The sequence below is a fragment of the Neofelis nebulosa genome, chromosome 8 (assembly GCF_028018385.1).
Source record: "Neofelis nebulosa isolate mNeoNeb1 chromosome 8, mNeoNeb1.pri, whole genome shotgun sequence".
Taxonomy (NCBI): domain Eukaryota; kingdom Metazoa; phylum Chordata; class Mammalia; order Carnivora; family Felidae; genus Neofelis; species Neofelis nebulosa.
In genome coordinates, this window is record NC_080789.1 from 125,149,774 (window position 1) to 125,162,951 (window position 13,178).

The window sequence follows — 13,178 nt, forward strand, 5'->3', positions numbered from 1 at the left end:
AGGATCTGAATAGACATTTTTTTAAAAAAAGCATGTTAGATGGTCAGTAGGTTTATGAAGAGTTGTTCAATCAAGAACAGTGATACCTCTAGCTTTGTTCCTCTTTCTTTTGGCTATGTGGAGTCTTTACTGGTTCCACACAAATTTTCGGACTTTTTTTTCTATTTCAATAAAAAGTGCCAATAAATGTCTATTGGAATTGCATTGAATCTGTATGGACATTTTAACAAGAGAAATGCTTCCAATTATTGGAAACAGTGTATCTTTCAATTTACTAGTCTTATAAATTTTTTCATCAATGTTTTACAGTTCTGAATGTATAGATGTTTAACTTTCTTGTTAAATTTTTCCTAGGTATGTTACTCTTTTCGATGCTATTGTAAATAAGATTTTCTTAATTTTGTTTTCAGATCATTGTTTGTATAGAAAAGCAACTGACTTGTATGTTGACTTACATCATACAAATGTACTGAATCCACTTATGAGTTCTAAAAGTTTTTGGTGGACTGTTTAGGGTTTTCTATGTCTAAGAGCATGTCATCTAACAGACAATTTTATTCTTTTCTGATATGGATGTGTTTTATTTTTTTCTTGTCTAAATGCTCTGGCTAGGACTTCTGGTAATAACTTGAATAGAATTGATGAAAGTGGGCATTCTCAGTGTTTTTTCCTTGATATTAGAAGAAAAGCTCTCAGCTTACACTATTGTTACATTAGTTGTGTATGTGCCATATATGGTCTTTCTTATGTTGCATTTCTTCTATAGCTAATTTGAAAAATCTTTATCATGAAAAGATTTTGAATTTTGTCAAATGTTTTATCTGTAAGTATGACTTGTATCATATGACTTTAGTCTTCATTTTGTTAACATGGTGTATCACATTCATTGATTTGTATAAAATCAACCATCCTTGCTTTCCAGAGATAAATCTCACTTGATCATGTTGTATCTTTTCTTTTTTTTTTAATATATATGTATGTGTGTGTGTGTGTGTGTGTGTGTGTGTGTGTATATATATATATATATATATATATATATATATATATATATATATTTAAATTAATATCCAAGTTACTTAGCACATAGTACAACGATGATTTCAGGAGTAGATTCCAGTGATTCATGTATAACACCCAGTGCTCATTCCAAGTGTCTTCCTTAATACCCCTTACCAATTTAGCCCACCCCCCCAACCCCTACAGCAACCTTGTTTGTTCTCTATATTTAAGAGTCTCTTCTGTTTTGTCCCCCTCCCTATTTTTATATTATTTTTGCTTCCCTTATGTTCATCTGTTTTGCATCTTGAATTCCACATATGAGTGAAGTCCTATGATATTTGTCTTTCTCTGACTAATTTCACTTAGTATAATACCCTCCACGTAGTTCCATAGCATAGTTCCATCCATGTAGTTGCAAATGGCAAGATTTCATTCTTTTTGATTGCCAAGTAATACGCCATTGTGTGTGTGTGTGTGTGTGTGTGTGTGTGTGTGTGTGTGTGTGTGTGTGTACACATCTTCTTTATCCATTCATCTGTTGATGGACACTTGGGCTCTTTCCATACTTTGGCTATTGTTGATAGTGCTGCTATAAACATGGGAGTGCATGTGCCCCTTCGAAACAGCATACCTGTATCCCTTGAATAAATACCTAGTAGTGCAATTGCTGGGTCATAGAGTAGTTCTATTTTTAATTTTTTGAGGAACCTCCATACTGTTTTCCAGAGTGGCTGCACCGGCTTGCATTCCCACCAGTGGGGCAAAAGAGATCCTCTTTCTCTGCATCCTCGCCAACATCTGTTGTTGCCTGAGTTGTTAATTCTAGCCATTCTGACTGGTGTTAGGTGGTATCTCCTTGTGGTTTTGATTTGTATTTCCCTGATGATGAGTGATATTGAGCATTTTTTCATGTGTCTATTAGCTATCTGGATGTCTTCTCTGGATAAGTATCTCTTCATGTCTTTTGTTCATTTCTTCACTGGATTATTTGTTTTTTGGGTGTTGAGTTTGATAAACTCTTTATACATTTTGGATATTAACCCTTTAATACGTCATTTGCAAATATCTTCTCCTATTCTGTCGGTTGCCTTTTAGTTTTGCTAATATCATGTTGTATCTTTCCAATATGCTATTAATTTTGGTTTGGTAGCATTTAGGAGGATTTTTACATCAATAGTCATCAAAGATACTGGCCAATATTTCTTACAGTGTCTCTGCTTTGATACAAGGATTAATGTTGGCCTTGCAAAATAAGGTTACAAATATTCCTTCCTCTTCTATTTTTGGAAGAATTTGAGAAGGATTGGTATTATTTTTCAAAGTTTGTTAGAATTCACCAGAAAGACATCTAGTCCCAAACTTTTGTTTGGTGGGACATTTTTGATTACTGATTCAGTCACCTCATTACTGGTCTGTGCAGATTTTCTGTTTCATCATGATGTGTTCTTCTTTGGTTGTGTGTTTTTAGGAACATATCCATTCTCTCTAGGTTATCCAATATTTGATCATATATTTGTTTATAGTAGTCTCTTTTAACTGTATTTCTGTGGCATCACTTCCATGTCTCCTCTTCCATTTCTGATTCTATTTATTTGAGTCTTCTTTTTCTTAATCTATCTAAAATTTTGTCAATTTTGTTTTTCTTTTCAAAACATCAGGTCAAAGTTTTATTGATCTTTTCTATTATTTTTCTAATCTCTTCTTCATTTATTTCTACTCTTATTTTTATTATTTCTTTCCTTCAACTAATTTGGGGATTAGTTGTTTTTGTTGTTTGTTTGTTGTTACTGTTATCTAGTTCCTTGAAATAATGTTAGGTTATTTGAGAACTTTTTTTGTTCCAATATGTATTTATATCAATATTAATTTCCCTCTTAAAGCTGCTTTTGCTGCATCTTTTAAGGTTTAGTATGTTGTGTTTCCATTTTCATTTGTGTTAAGATAACCCCTTATTTCCTTTTTTAATTTTTTTTGACCCATTGGCTGCTCATAAGTGTGGCAATTCCCACATATTTGTGAACTGTCCACTTTTCTTCCTGTTTCTGATTTTTAGTTTCATAGCATCATGGTTATAAAAGATATGTGACATGATTTGAATCTTCTTAAATCTACTAAGAACTGTTTTGTGGTTTAACATATGATTTATCCTGGAGAACGTTCCACGTGTGCTCGGGCAGAATGTATACATAGCTGAATAAATGTCTACTAAGTCCACCTGATCTGATGTAGGGCAAGCCCATTGCTTTTTTATTGATTTAATCTGGATGATCTATCCACTGTTGAAAGTAGGGATTTGAAAGCCCCTGCAATCATTATATTGATGTTTTTTCACCTTCCATCCTGTTACTATTTGCTTTATATATTTAGGTGTTCCAATGTTGTGTGCATATATATTTACTATTGCTATATGCTCCCAAAGAATCATCCCCTCTATCCATTACTTAATGACTGTATTTGGCTATTGTGACTGTAAGAGTTTTTATCTGATATATGTGTAGCTAGCTACCCCTGTTCTCTTTCGGTTACCATTTGAATGGAATATCTTTTTCTAACCCTTCACTTCTAGCCTTTGTGTGTCCTAAAATTAACACAAATCTCATAGGCAGCATATTATGGTATCTTGCATCTTATTTTTAGCCATTCAGTCACTCTATGCTTTTGATGGAAAAATTTAGTCCACTGTAATAATTTAAAAAATTATTGATAGTTAAGGACTCAATTTTTCATTCTTTTCTTACTATTTTTTTGCTTTTCCTTTCTTCCTCTCTTGCTGTCTTCCTTTGTAATGTTTTGTAGTGGTATGTTCTGATTTCTTTTTCTTTATATCTTGTGTATCTACTGGAAGTTTTTCTTTGTGGTTTCCAATGAGGCTTGAATAAATCATCTTACAGTTATAACAATCTATTTTAAGCTGATAACTTCAACTGCATTTTATTTATTTATTACATACATGTATATATTTTTCACATTTATTTATTATTGAGAGACAGAGAATGAGCAGGGGAGGGGCAGAGTGAGGAGGAGACACAGAATCCGAAGCAGGCTCCAGGCTCTGAGCTGTCAGCACAGAGCCCGACACGGGGCTCAAACTCACGAACCGTGAGATCATGACCTGAGCTGAAGTCAGACGCTTAACCAACTGAACCACCCAGGCACCCCATAACTTCAACTGCATTTTAAAACTCTCCAGGGTCGCCTGGGTGGCTCAGTCGGTTAAGCGGCCGACTTCGGCTCGGGTCATGATCTCACGGTCCATGAGTTCGAGCCCCGCATCGGGCTCTGTGCTGACAGCTCAGAGCCTGGAGCCTGTTTCGGATTCTGTGTCTCCCTCTCTCTCTCTGACCCTCCCCCGTTCATGCTCTGTCTCTCTCTGTCTCAAAAATAAATAAAAACGTTAAAAAAAAACTCTCCAAACTTACTGCTATTCTCCCTCCATATTTTACGCTATTGATGTTTTATATTGCATATAAATTGTATCTCTTTATATTGCATATCCAATAACAAGTTATTGTAGCTTCAGTTATTTTTAATACATTTTTATGATTTTGTACTAGTGATACTAGATTTGTGCACCACTACAGTATTAGAGCAGTTTGAATTTGACTAAATTTATATTTACAGTAAATTTTATACTTCCATCTGTATTCATGTTGTTACTTATCATACTTTTATTTCAATTTAAGGAGCCCCTTCCAGCATTTATTGTAAGGCATGTCTACTGGAGATGAACCCCCTCAGCTTTTGTTTATCTAGGAATGTCTTGCCTCTATTTCATTTAAAAGAATCACTTTACCATGTATAGTATTAGTAGTGGGCAGGTTGGTTTTTTTTCCTTTAGTACTTTGGATATATCATCCCATTCGCACCTGGCCTGTAAAGTTTCTGCTAAGAATATCACTGATAGCCATGTGGTGGGAGTTCCCTTGTGTGTGACAAGTCACTTTTCTCTTGTTGCTTTCACAGTTTTTGTCTTTAACTTTTGGCAACTTGAATATAGTGGGTCTCAGAGGAATCTTCTTTGAGATAATCTTGCTTTGGAATCCTTTGAGTTTCATTATCTGGGTGGTCAAATCCCTTGATGATACGGGAGTCGTCTGTCATTTTTCTTTAAATAAGTTTTCTGCTCCTTTCTCTCTTCCCTTTGTGGGACTCCCATAATGCATATATTTTTCTCTAGTTGAATGTCCCACAGTTCCCATATGCTTCCTTCACTCTTGTTTTTCTTTCTCTTCCTCTCAGTGGCTAATTTTGAATACTCATGTTTAAATTCCCTGAGTCTTCTTCTGCATGATCAAGTCTGCTGCTGAAGCTCTCTAAAGAAGTTTTCAGTTATGTCACTATTCTTAAGCCTCAGACTTATTTGGTTTTATGATTTACATTTCTTCACTAAATTTCTAATGTTGTTCATGCACTGTTTCCTCAAATTCATTTAGTTGTGTAAATGTGTTCACTTTAATCTCAGTGAGCTTAAGATGACTGTATTTTGTCGTCAGAAAATTTGTAAATTTCCACTTCTTTGGGGGTCAACTATTGGAGGTTTATTCATTTACTTTGGTGGCATCACGTTTGCCTGAATCTTCATGATCCATGTGGCCCTGCTTTCCATTTGTGCATTTGAAAAACCTAACCCTCTTCTAATCATTATGGACTGGTTTCAGCAGTTAAAGACCTCCTTCTGTCAGGTCCTCAGGCTTCCAGTATGCTTCCAACATCACAGTTGACCAGAATTAGAGCAAGGTCATGTGGCTGCCCCTGAATCCTCAGTGGGTTTTGCAGTTGTCAGGCCTGTTACCAGAGGCCTGGGTTGACATAGATCATGTCTGGTTCCTGATTGGAAAGAACTTCCTCCAGAACCTTGATCAGTATGGCTGGCACAGGACCGAGGTCTGCCTCGTGGTCTGTATTTGGGACTGTAAATGCGGGCCTGTTACCAGGTGTGCAGATCAATGTGGTTCCCACGTGGTTCTTCAGAAGGCTCCCCTGTCAGGTCACTGGGAAGGTCCCTGGGTGGAAAGGAACACCCCCTGAGCATGACTGTGAGGAGTTAGAACTGGGTTACAGTTAGACCAAAGTTGGAAGGCCTACCTCCAGGAGAGTGGATGGACACAATCGTGGTGAGTCCCTGGGCAGGTAGGATCACTCCTGTACCATGACTGAGAGGGAATGGAGATTTTATAGTGCGGATTCAGGATCTATTGTTGGACTGAGATTGGTGGGGCAACTTTTTGGGGCATGGATGTAACCTCTGGCAGCTCGCTGAGCAGGCAGGACAGTTCCCAGCCTGAAGTTGGATCCCAAAGCTCCCTCAAAGTCATCTTTGTCCTCGGATGATTACCAAATCATTGTTGGGAGGGGCACAAGCAGGAAATCTCCTTTACCTATATCTTGTTTCTATCACTTCAAACATCTAAAACAGTTATTAAAACTATTCTATATATTCTAATATAGAGACAGGGGAAATAAAGGCCAAAATCAAAATTTAGGTGTAAAATTGACAATGTAGGAGATGAAAACATACACTGGAATGGATTAATAGATTAGCCATTAAGATATAAAGGTAGATACTGTACAAAATAAAACAAAGAAGGAAAAGAAAATTAGGAAAAAAAACTGAACAGAGCAAGAATATGCTCTGGGACAACAACTTCAAGCAGCTTAATTTACATGTAATCAAAGTTCACAAAGAGAGGAGAAAGAGGAGATGAAAGTTTCGGGGATCTGAGTTAGTAATAAATTGGACTTCATCAAAATTAAAAAGAGTCTCTTCTATAAAGAATCTATTAAAAGAATTAAAACACAAGCTACAGACTGGGAGAAAAAGCTTGTAATTAACATATCTAAAAAAATAGGCTTGCATCAGAAAATACAGAAAAGCTCAAAACTCTATAGTAAGAAAACAAAAATCCAGTTTAAAAATTGGGTACAAGATTTAAATAATAATAATAATAGGGCGAAAGATTTAAATACACACTTCAAATTATGTTCCATTCGGCAAGCATAGGAAATACAGCCAACATAATTAATGCTTAGGGCAATGCAAATTAACACCACAATAAGATAATATATACTTCTAACACTAAAATTAGGAAGACTGATAATAACAAGCACTGGGTAAGATGTGGAGGAACTGGAACTAATATATTCCACTGATGGGGATAAAACACAGTTCCTGCGAAAACCTGTTTAAGAGTCTCTTAAAATGTTAAACACAATTCTAGCATGTGATACAGCCATTCCACTCCTGGGTATTTACCAAGAAAAATAAAAACAAATGTTTATATAAATACTTATACGCAAATGTGCACAGCAGATTTACTTATAATATCCCAAACTACAAGCAACCCAAATACTGATCAATAATTAAGTAGATAATCTGTGCTGCATCCATATAATACTATTCGACAATAGAAATAAATGAATTACAGATACATTGTGTAACATAAAAGAATCTTCTGAATGCAGTAAGTCAGAAAAAGTACACACTGTACAATTTATATAAAATTTTGGGAAATATAAATTAACGTGTACTGAGAGAAACCAATTCAGTGGTTGTCAAGGAATGGGAGTGAGGACCCAATGGAGGTATTATAAAGAGACATAAGGAAACTTTTAGAGGTGAATATTTATCTATTATCTTGATCGTGGTGATGGTTTAAAATTTCAATATTTTTAGTTTGTTATATGTCAGTTTTACTTCAATAAAGATCATAATAAAAATCAGTTAGAAGTTTGGCATGAAGTTTTACATGTAATGACCAGCTGAGCCTTTACAGACCATGCCACACATAATAGCAGTGGTCAGTTACTTCAACTGACATTAATAAGCCGAACAGTTCCTATACCTACATGCACAATCTAGTTCTATCCTATGTATTTCAATTTAAATGAGCAACCGTGAATTGAAAGCACACAAACTAAACAGCGGAAAGCTAAAAGAACTTTTAAAAAGGGGGGGGGGTGGTAATTTAATAGACCTCTTGGACAACATTAAGCAAACAAACATTCACATTACAGGGGTCCCAGGAGAGGAAGAAAAAAGTGTGGAAAACTGATTTGAAAAAAATAATAACTAAAAGCTTTGCTAACCAAGGGATGGAAATAGACATCCAAGTCCAAAAACCAAAATTCCAAATGAGATGATCTGAAGGAGGTCTGCACCACCACATATATTCATTAAAATGTCAAATGTTAAAGAAAAGAGAATCCCTTGTTGACCTAGGAAAGTAGATAGAGTAGAAAGGCTCCAGGCTCACTTCATCCCATGGATACACCTAGATAACACTTATATCATAGTAAATGAACCAGAAAATGACCTGAAGACTGGCAGAACAGATTTTCCACAACTAAATGTAGAGAAGAGGTCACACTGAGAAGGTAGAAAGAGTGGGAATGTGGCCAGGAGCCCAACTGACTGGTGGGATTGTCTGCAAAAGGAAAGACACCAGGACGCAGAAAGGGAGATGATCAGACCCCACACCAGGCACCCCAGGCACAGGGGACCCATCTGGGAAGACAAATCCCCATAACATTTGGTTTTAGAACCCAGAGAGGGCTAATTTTGTGAGTTCTTATAGTAAATAGGGCTTAACACCTTGAATTGTAAAGATCAGCAAATCCAGCTCCAGGAGAGCCACCCAAAGTGCAAGAGGAAACCGAGTCCCTGCCATTAAAAAGACAGCACAAGAAACAGCCCCCACTGAGATACAGCATAAAAGCAAAAGTTTGGAAAAAGCCTGGGGTATACAGGAGGGAGATTTATTTACTAATCTCAGAGCATGTGCTAAAGGGCAGGGATCTTTAGAAGACTACTCGAAGAATAAAAGAGCTCATGGGCAAGATTTGCTTGGCCCAGCACCCAGCCTAGATATATGGACACCTGCAGGAATCAGTGCAGTGCAAACACTCTCCACCTAGCTTCCTAAGAGTGTACCCAACCTCTGTGATCGTCTGTAGGCTCACCCCCTAACCATGGCCTGGCCTCAGCATGGGTTTTCCCACTGGGCTACAGGTCCCCTTCAATGCCTGGCACCGTGCACCCTACCTCCATGTTGTCTTATGGACATGCGCCCTTCAAAATGCCCTTTGCAGAAGACCATCCAAAGTGGGGCCACAAGCATGGCAGGGTGCAATCAGACCTGACAGGAGCTAGCACCACTCCAAAGTGACTCATGCCCCAGGAAAAGGGGAAGGTAACCACACATACATGACCGTGACCAACAGCGGTGGGCTGTGGGTAGACATCTGATCTGATTACAGGCCTCACCCACCAATGAAAGTTTCTGAAAAGACACAGGAAGAGTGCCCTGCAGGTGGGTGCTAATGCAGCTCTGGCAAACACTGGGTCTGGTTCAACTCAAGCCCTAGGTGGCCCCAGACTGGCTCAATAAAAACAAAAGGAACAAACTCTGCCCAAAACAGGCAGAATTTCCCTAACACATCGAAACAGACACAGATTTAGAAAAATATGGAGACAGAGGAATATGTCCCAAATGAAGAACACAACAAAATCACAGCAAGAGAGCTAAATGAAACGAAGTTAAGTAATATGCCCAATAGAGGATTTAAAGTAATAGTCATAAAGATACTCACTGGACTTGGGAAAGGAGTGGAGGACCTCAGTGAGACTTTCAACAGAGACAATAAGAGAGAGAAAAGGGGGCAGAAAATGTATTTGGAGAAATAATAGCTGAAACTTCCTTATCTAGGAAAGGAAACAGACATTCAGACCCAGGAGGCACAGAAAGCCCCTGACAAAATCAACCCAAGGAGGTTCATACCAAGACACACAAGAATCAAAATGATAAAAATAGTAATAGAAAATTTAAAAAATACCAAGAGGGAAAAAAACTACATACAAGGGAAATAAGACTATCAGCTGATTTTTTCAGCAAGAATTTTGCAGGACAGAAGGGAGTGGCATGATATATTCAATATATTCAAAGTGCCGGGGAAAAAAAACAAAACCCTGCAACCAATAATACTCTATCCAGCAGCCTATCATGACAAATATCAGGAGAGATAAAGAGTTCTGCAGACAACCAAAAATAAAAGAATTTCATCACCAATGAACCAGCATTAGAAAAAAGGTGAAAGGACTCCTTGAGTGGAAAGGAAAGACCATAAGCAGGATTAAGAAAAGTAGGAAGCACAAAAGCAGAAAAATTAAATATAATTATAGAAAATCAGTCAAGTGATTCACAATAAAAGGATGTAAACTATGGCAGCATATACTTAACATGTGGTAGAGAAAGGAGTAAAAATTTAGTGATTTTAGGATGGGCCAAACTTAGTGACCATCACTTAATACAGACTCCTAATAAGATTCTATAGATAAATGTAATGATAACCACAAATCAAAAAACAGTAGTAGATATGGAAATTATAAAGAGAAGAAATCCAAGTACATTACTAAAGAAAGCTAGCAAACCCTGAGAAAAGGGCAAGAGAAGAAAGTAATGGAGAATACAAAAACAATGATAAAATAAGTTTAAAAATGCAAATGATTATGTACCTGTCATTAATTACTTGAAATGCAGGTGGACTAAATGTTCCAATCAAAAGACATAGGGTGATGGAATAGGTAACAAGGAAAACCAATGTATATTCTGCCTACAGGAGACTCATTCCAGTCCCAAAGAAATACACTGATTGAAAGTGAGGAGATGGAAGCATTTATCATGCAATGGAATTGAAAAGAAAACTGGGGAAGCAATGCTGATGTCAGACAAAATAGACTTTAAAACAGGAGATAAAGGACACTATATCATAATAAAGGAGACAATGGAATAAGAAGACAGAACAATTATAAATATTTATGCACCCAACATGGGAGAATCCAATGACATAAAGCAGAATAACAAACATAAAGGAAGTAATCAATAGTAATACAATAATAGGGACTTTAACAGTCAATTTGCATAAATGGACAGATCATCCAAAGACAAAATCAAGAAGGAAATATTGGCTTTGAATGCCACAGGGACAAGACGGATCTAAAAGATAATTCAGAACATATGAAGAGTGGAATGTACATCCTTCTGAAGTGCACATGGCATATTCTCCAAAACAGGTCATGTGTTGGGCCACAAAACAAGAATAAACAAATTCAAAAAAGACAGTCATACCATGCATCTTTTCTGACCACAATGCTATGAAACTAGAAATCAACAGCAAGAAAAAATCTGGAGATTACACAAATACATGGAAGTTAAATAGCATGCTGTTAACAATTTCTTGGCCCACCAAAAAAAATCAAAGAAAAAAAAATGTTTAAATACATTGAGACAAATAAAAGTGAAAATACAACAGTCCAAAATCTTTGTGTTACAGCAAAAGTGGTCCTAACAGGGAAGTTTATAGCAATACAGGTCTACCTCAACAAGCAAGAAAAATTTCAAATAAATAACCTAACCCTACACTTAAAAAAAAACTAGAAAAAGAATAAACAAATCCAAAACCAGGAGAATGAAGGAAATAGCAAAGAGCAGAAATCAATGAAATGAAAGAACAACCAAAAAAAGTGAACAGATCAATGAAATTAGGAGTTGATTCTTTGAAAAGGTCAACAAAATTAATAAACATTCATCCAGAGTGACCCCCCCCCCAAAAAAAGAGTGAGGACTCAAACTAGAAATGAAAGAGGAGAAATAATGGCTGGCATCATAGAAATACAAGGGATTATAAAAGAATATTATAAAAATTTTTATGCCAACAAAATGGACAACCTAGAAACACGGATAAATTTCTAAAAACATATGACCTCCCAAAACCGATTTAAGAAGAAAAATGTAAATTTGAACAGACCAATTACCAGCAATAAAATTGAATCAATAATCATACAACTCCCAAAAAACAAAAGTCTAGGACCACATGGTTTCACAGGTGAATTCTACCAAGCAGTTAATATACTTCTCAAGTTATTCCAAAAAATAAAAGAGGAAGGAAAGGTCGCAAATTCATTCCATGAAGCCAAACCGGATAAAGACACAACAACAACAACAACAAAGAACTACAGGTCAGTATCTCTGACGAATATACATGAAATTAGCAAACTGAATTCAACAATACATTAAACAAATAGTTCTCCACAATTAAGTGGATTTTATTCCGGGGATGTGAGTGTGGTTCATTATTCTCACATCAATCAATATAAATAATTTGCCATGATCGAGTGGGATTTATTCTTGGGATGCAAGAGTGGTTCTACATTCACAAATCAATCAGTGTCATAAATCATATCAATAAGAGAAAGGATAAAACTATATGATCATTTCAATAGATGGCAAAAAAGCACACAAAATCCATTCATGATGGAAATCCTCAACAAAGTAGGTTTCAAGGGAACATACTTCAACATAATAAGGGACAGATATGAAAAACCCACATCTAACGTCATTTTAATGGGGAAAGACAGAGCTTTTCCTCTAGGATAAGGTGCAAGACAAGGATGCACTCTCTGTTTTATTCAAAATAGTACCAGAGTCCTACCTACAGCAATCAGACAAGAAAAAGAAATGAGGGGGACCCATATTGGTAAAGACGAAGTAAAATCTTCCCTATTTGCAGATTATATGAAAATACTGAAAACACTACCAAAAAACTACTAGAAGCAATAAATGAATTCAGTAAATTTGCAGAATACAAAATCGATATCCAGAAATTGGAGGTGTTTCTATACATTCTAAATGAAGTAGCAGAAAGAGAAATTTAAGAAACAACACTATTTAAAATTGTATCAAAAACAATAAATACCTAAGAGGTGAAAGGTCTGTACTCTGAAAACTATAAAACCCTGATAAAAGGAACTGAAGATGACCCACACAAAAAACAAAGATATTTCATGTTCATGGACTTGAGAAATTATATTGTTAAAATGTCACCTCACAGATTTATGCAATCCCTATGAAAATGCAACAGCATTTTTCACAGAACTAGAATAAAAAATACTGAACTAGAATAGATAAGACTGAAATTTGTATGGAACCACAAAAGACTAGAACTAGAATAAATAACACTGAAATTTGTATGGAACCACAAAAGACTCAGAATAGCCAAAGCAATCTTGAGAAAGAACAAAGCTAGAGGTATCACAATCCCAGATTTCAAAATAGATAAGCTGTAGTAATCCAAACAGTATGGTACTGGTAGAGTAATAAACATATAGATCGATGAAAAACAAG

The 13,178-nt window shown here is 36.2% G+C and overlaps 1 protein-coding gene across 3 annotated transcripts in view; it reads right to left on the reverse strand.

The window, feature by feature from the left end:
- The window catches only part of MALRD1 (MAM and LDL receptor class A domain containing 1), an 824,069-nt gene that overhangs the window by 595,731 nt on the left and 215,160 nt on the right, over nucleotides 1-13,178 (reverse strand). The window lies entirely within an intron of this gene.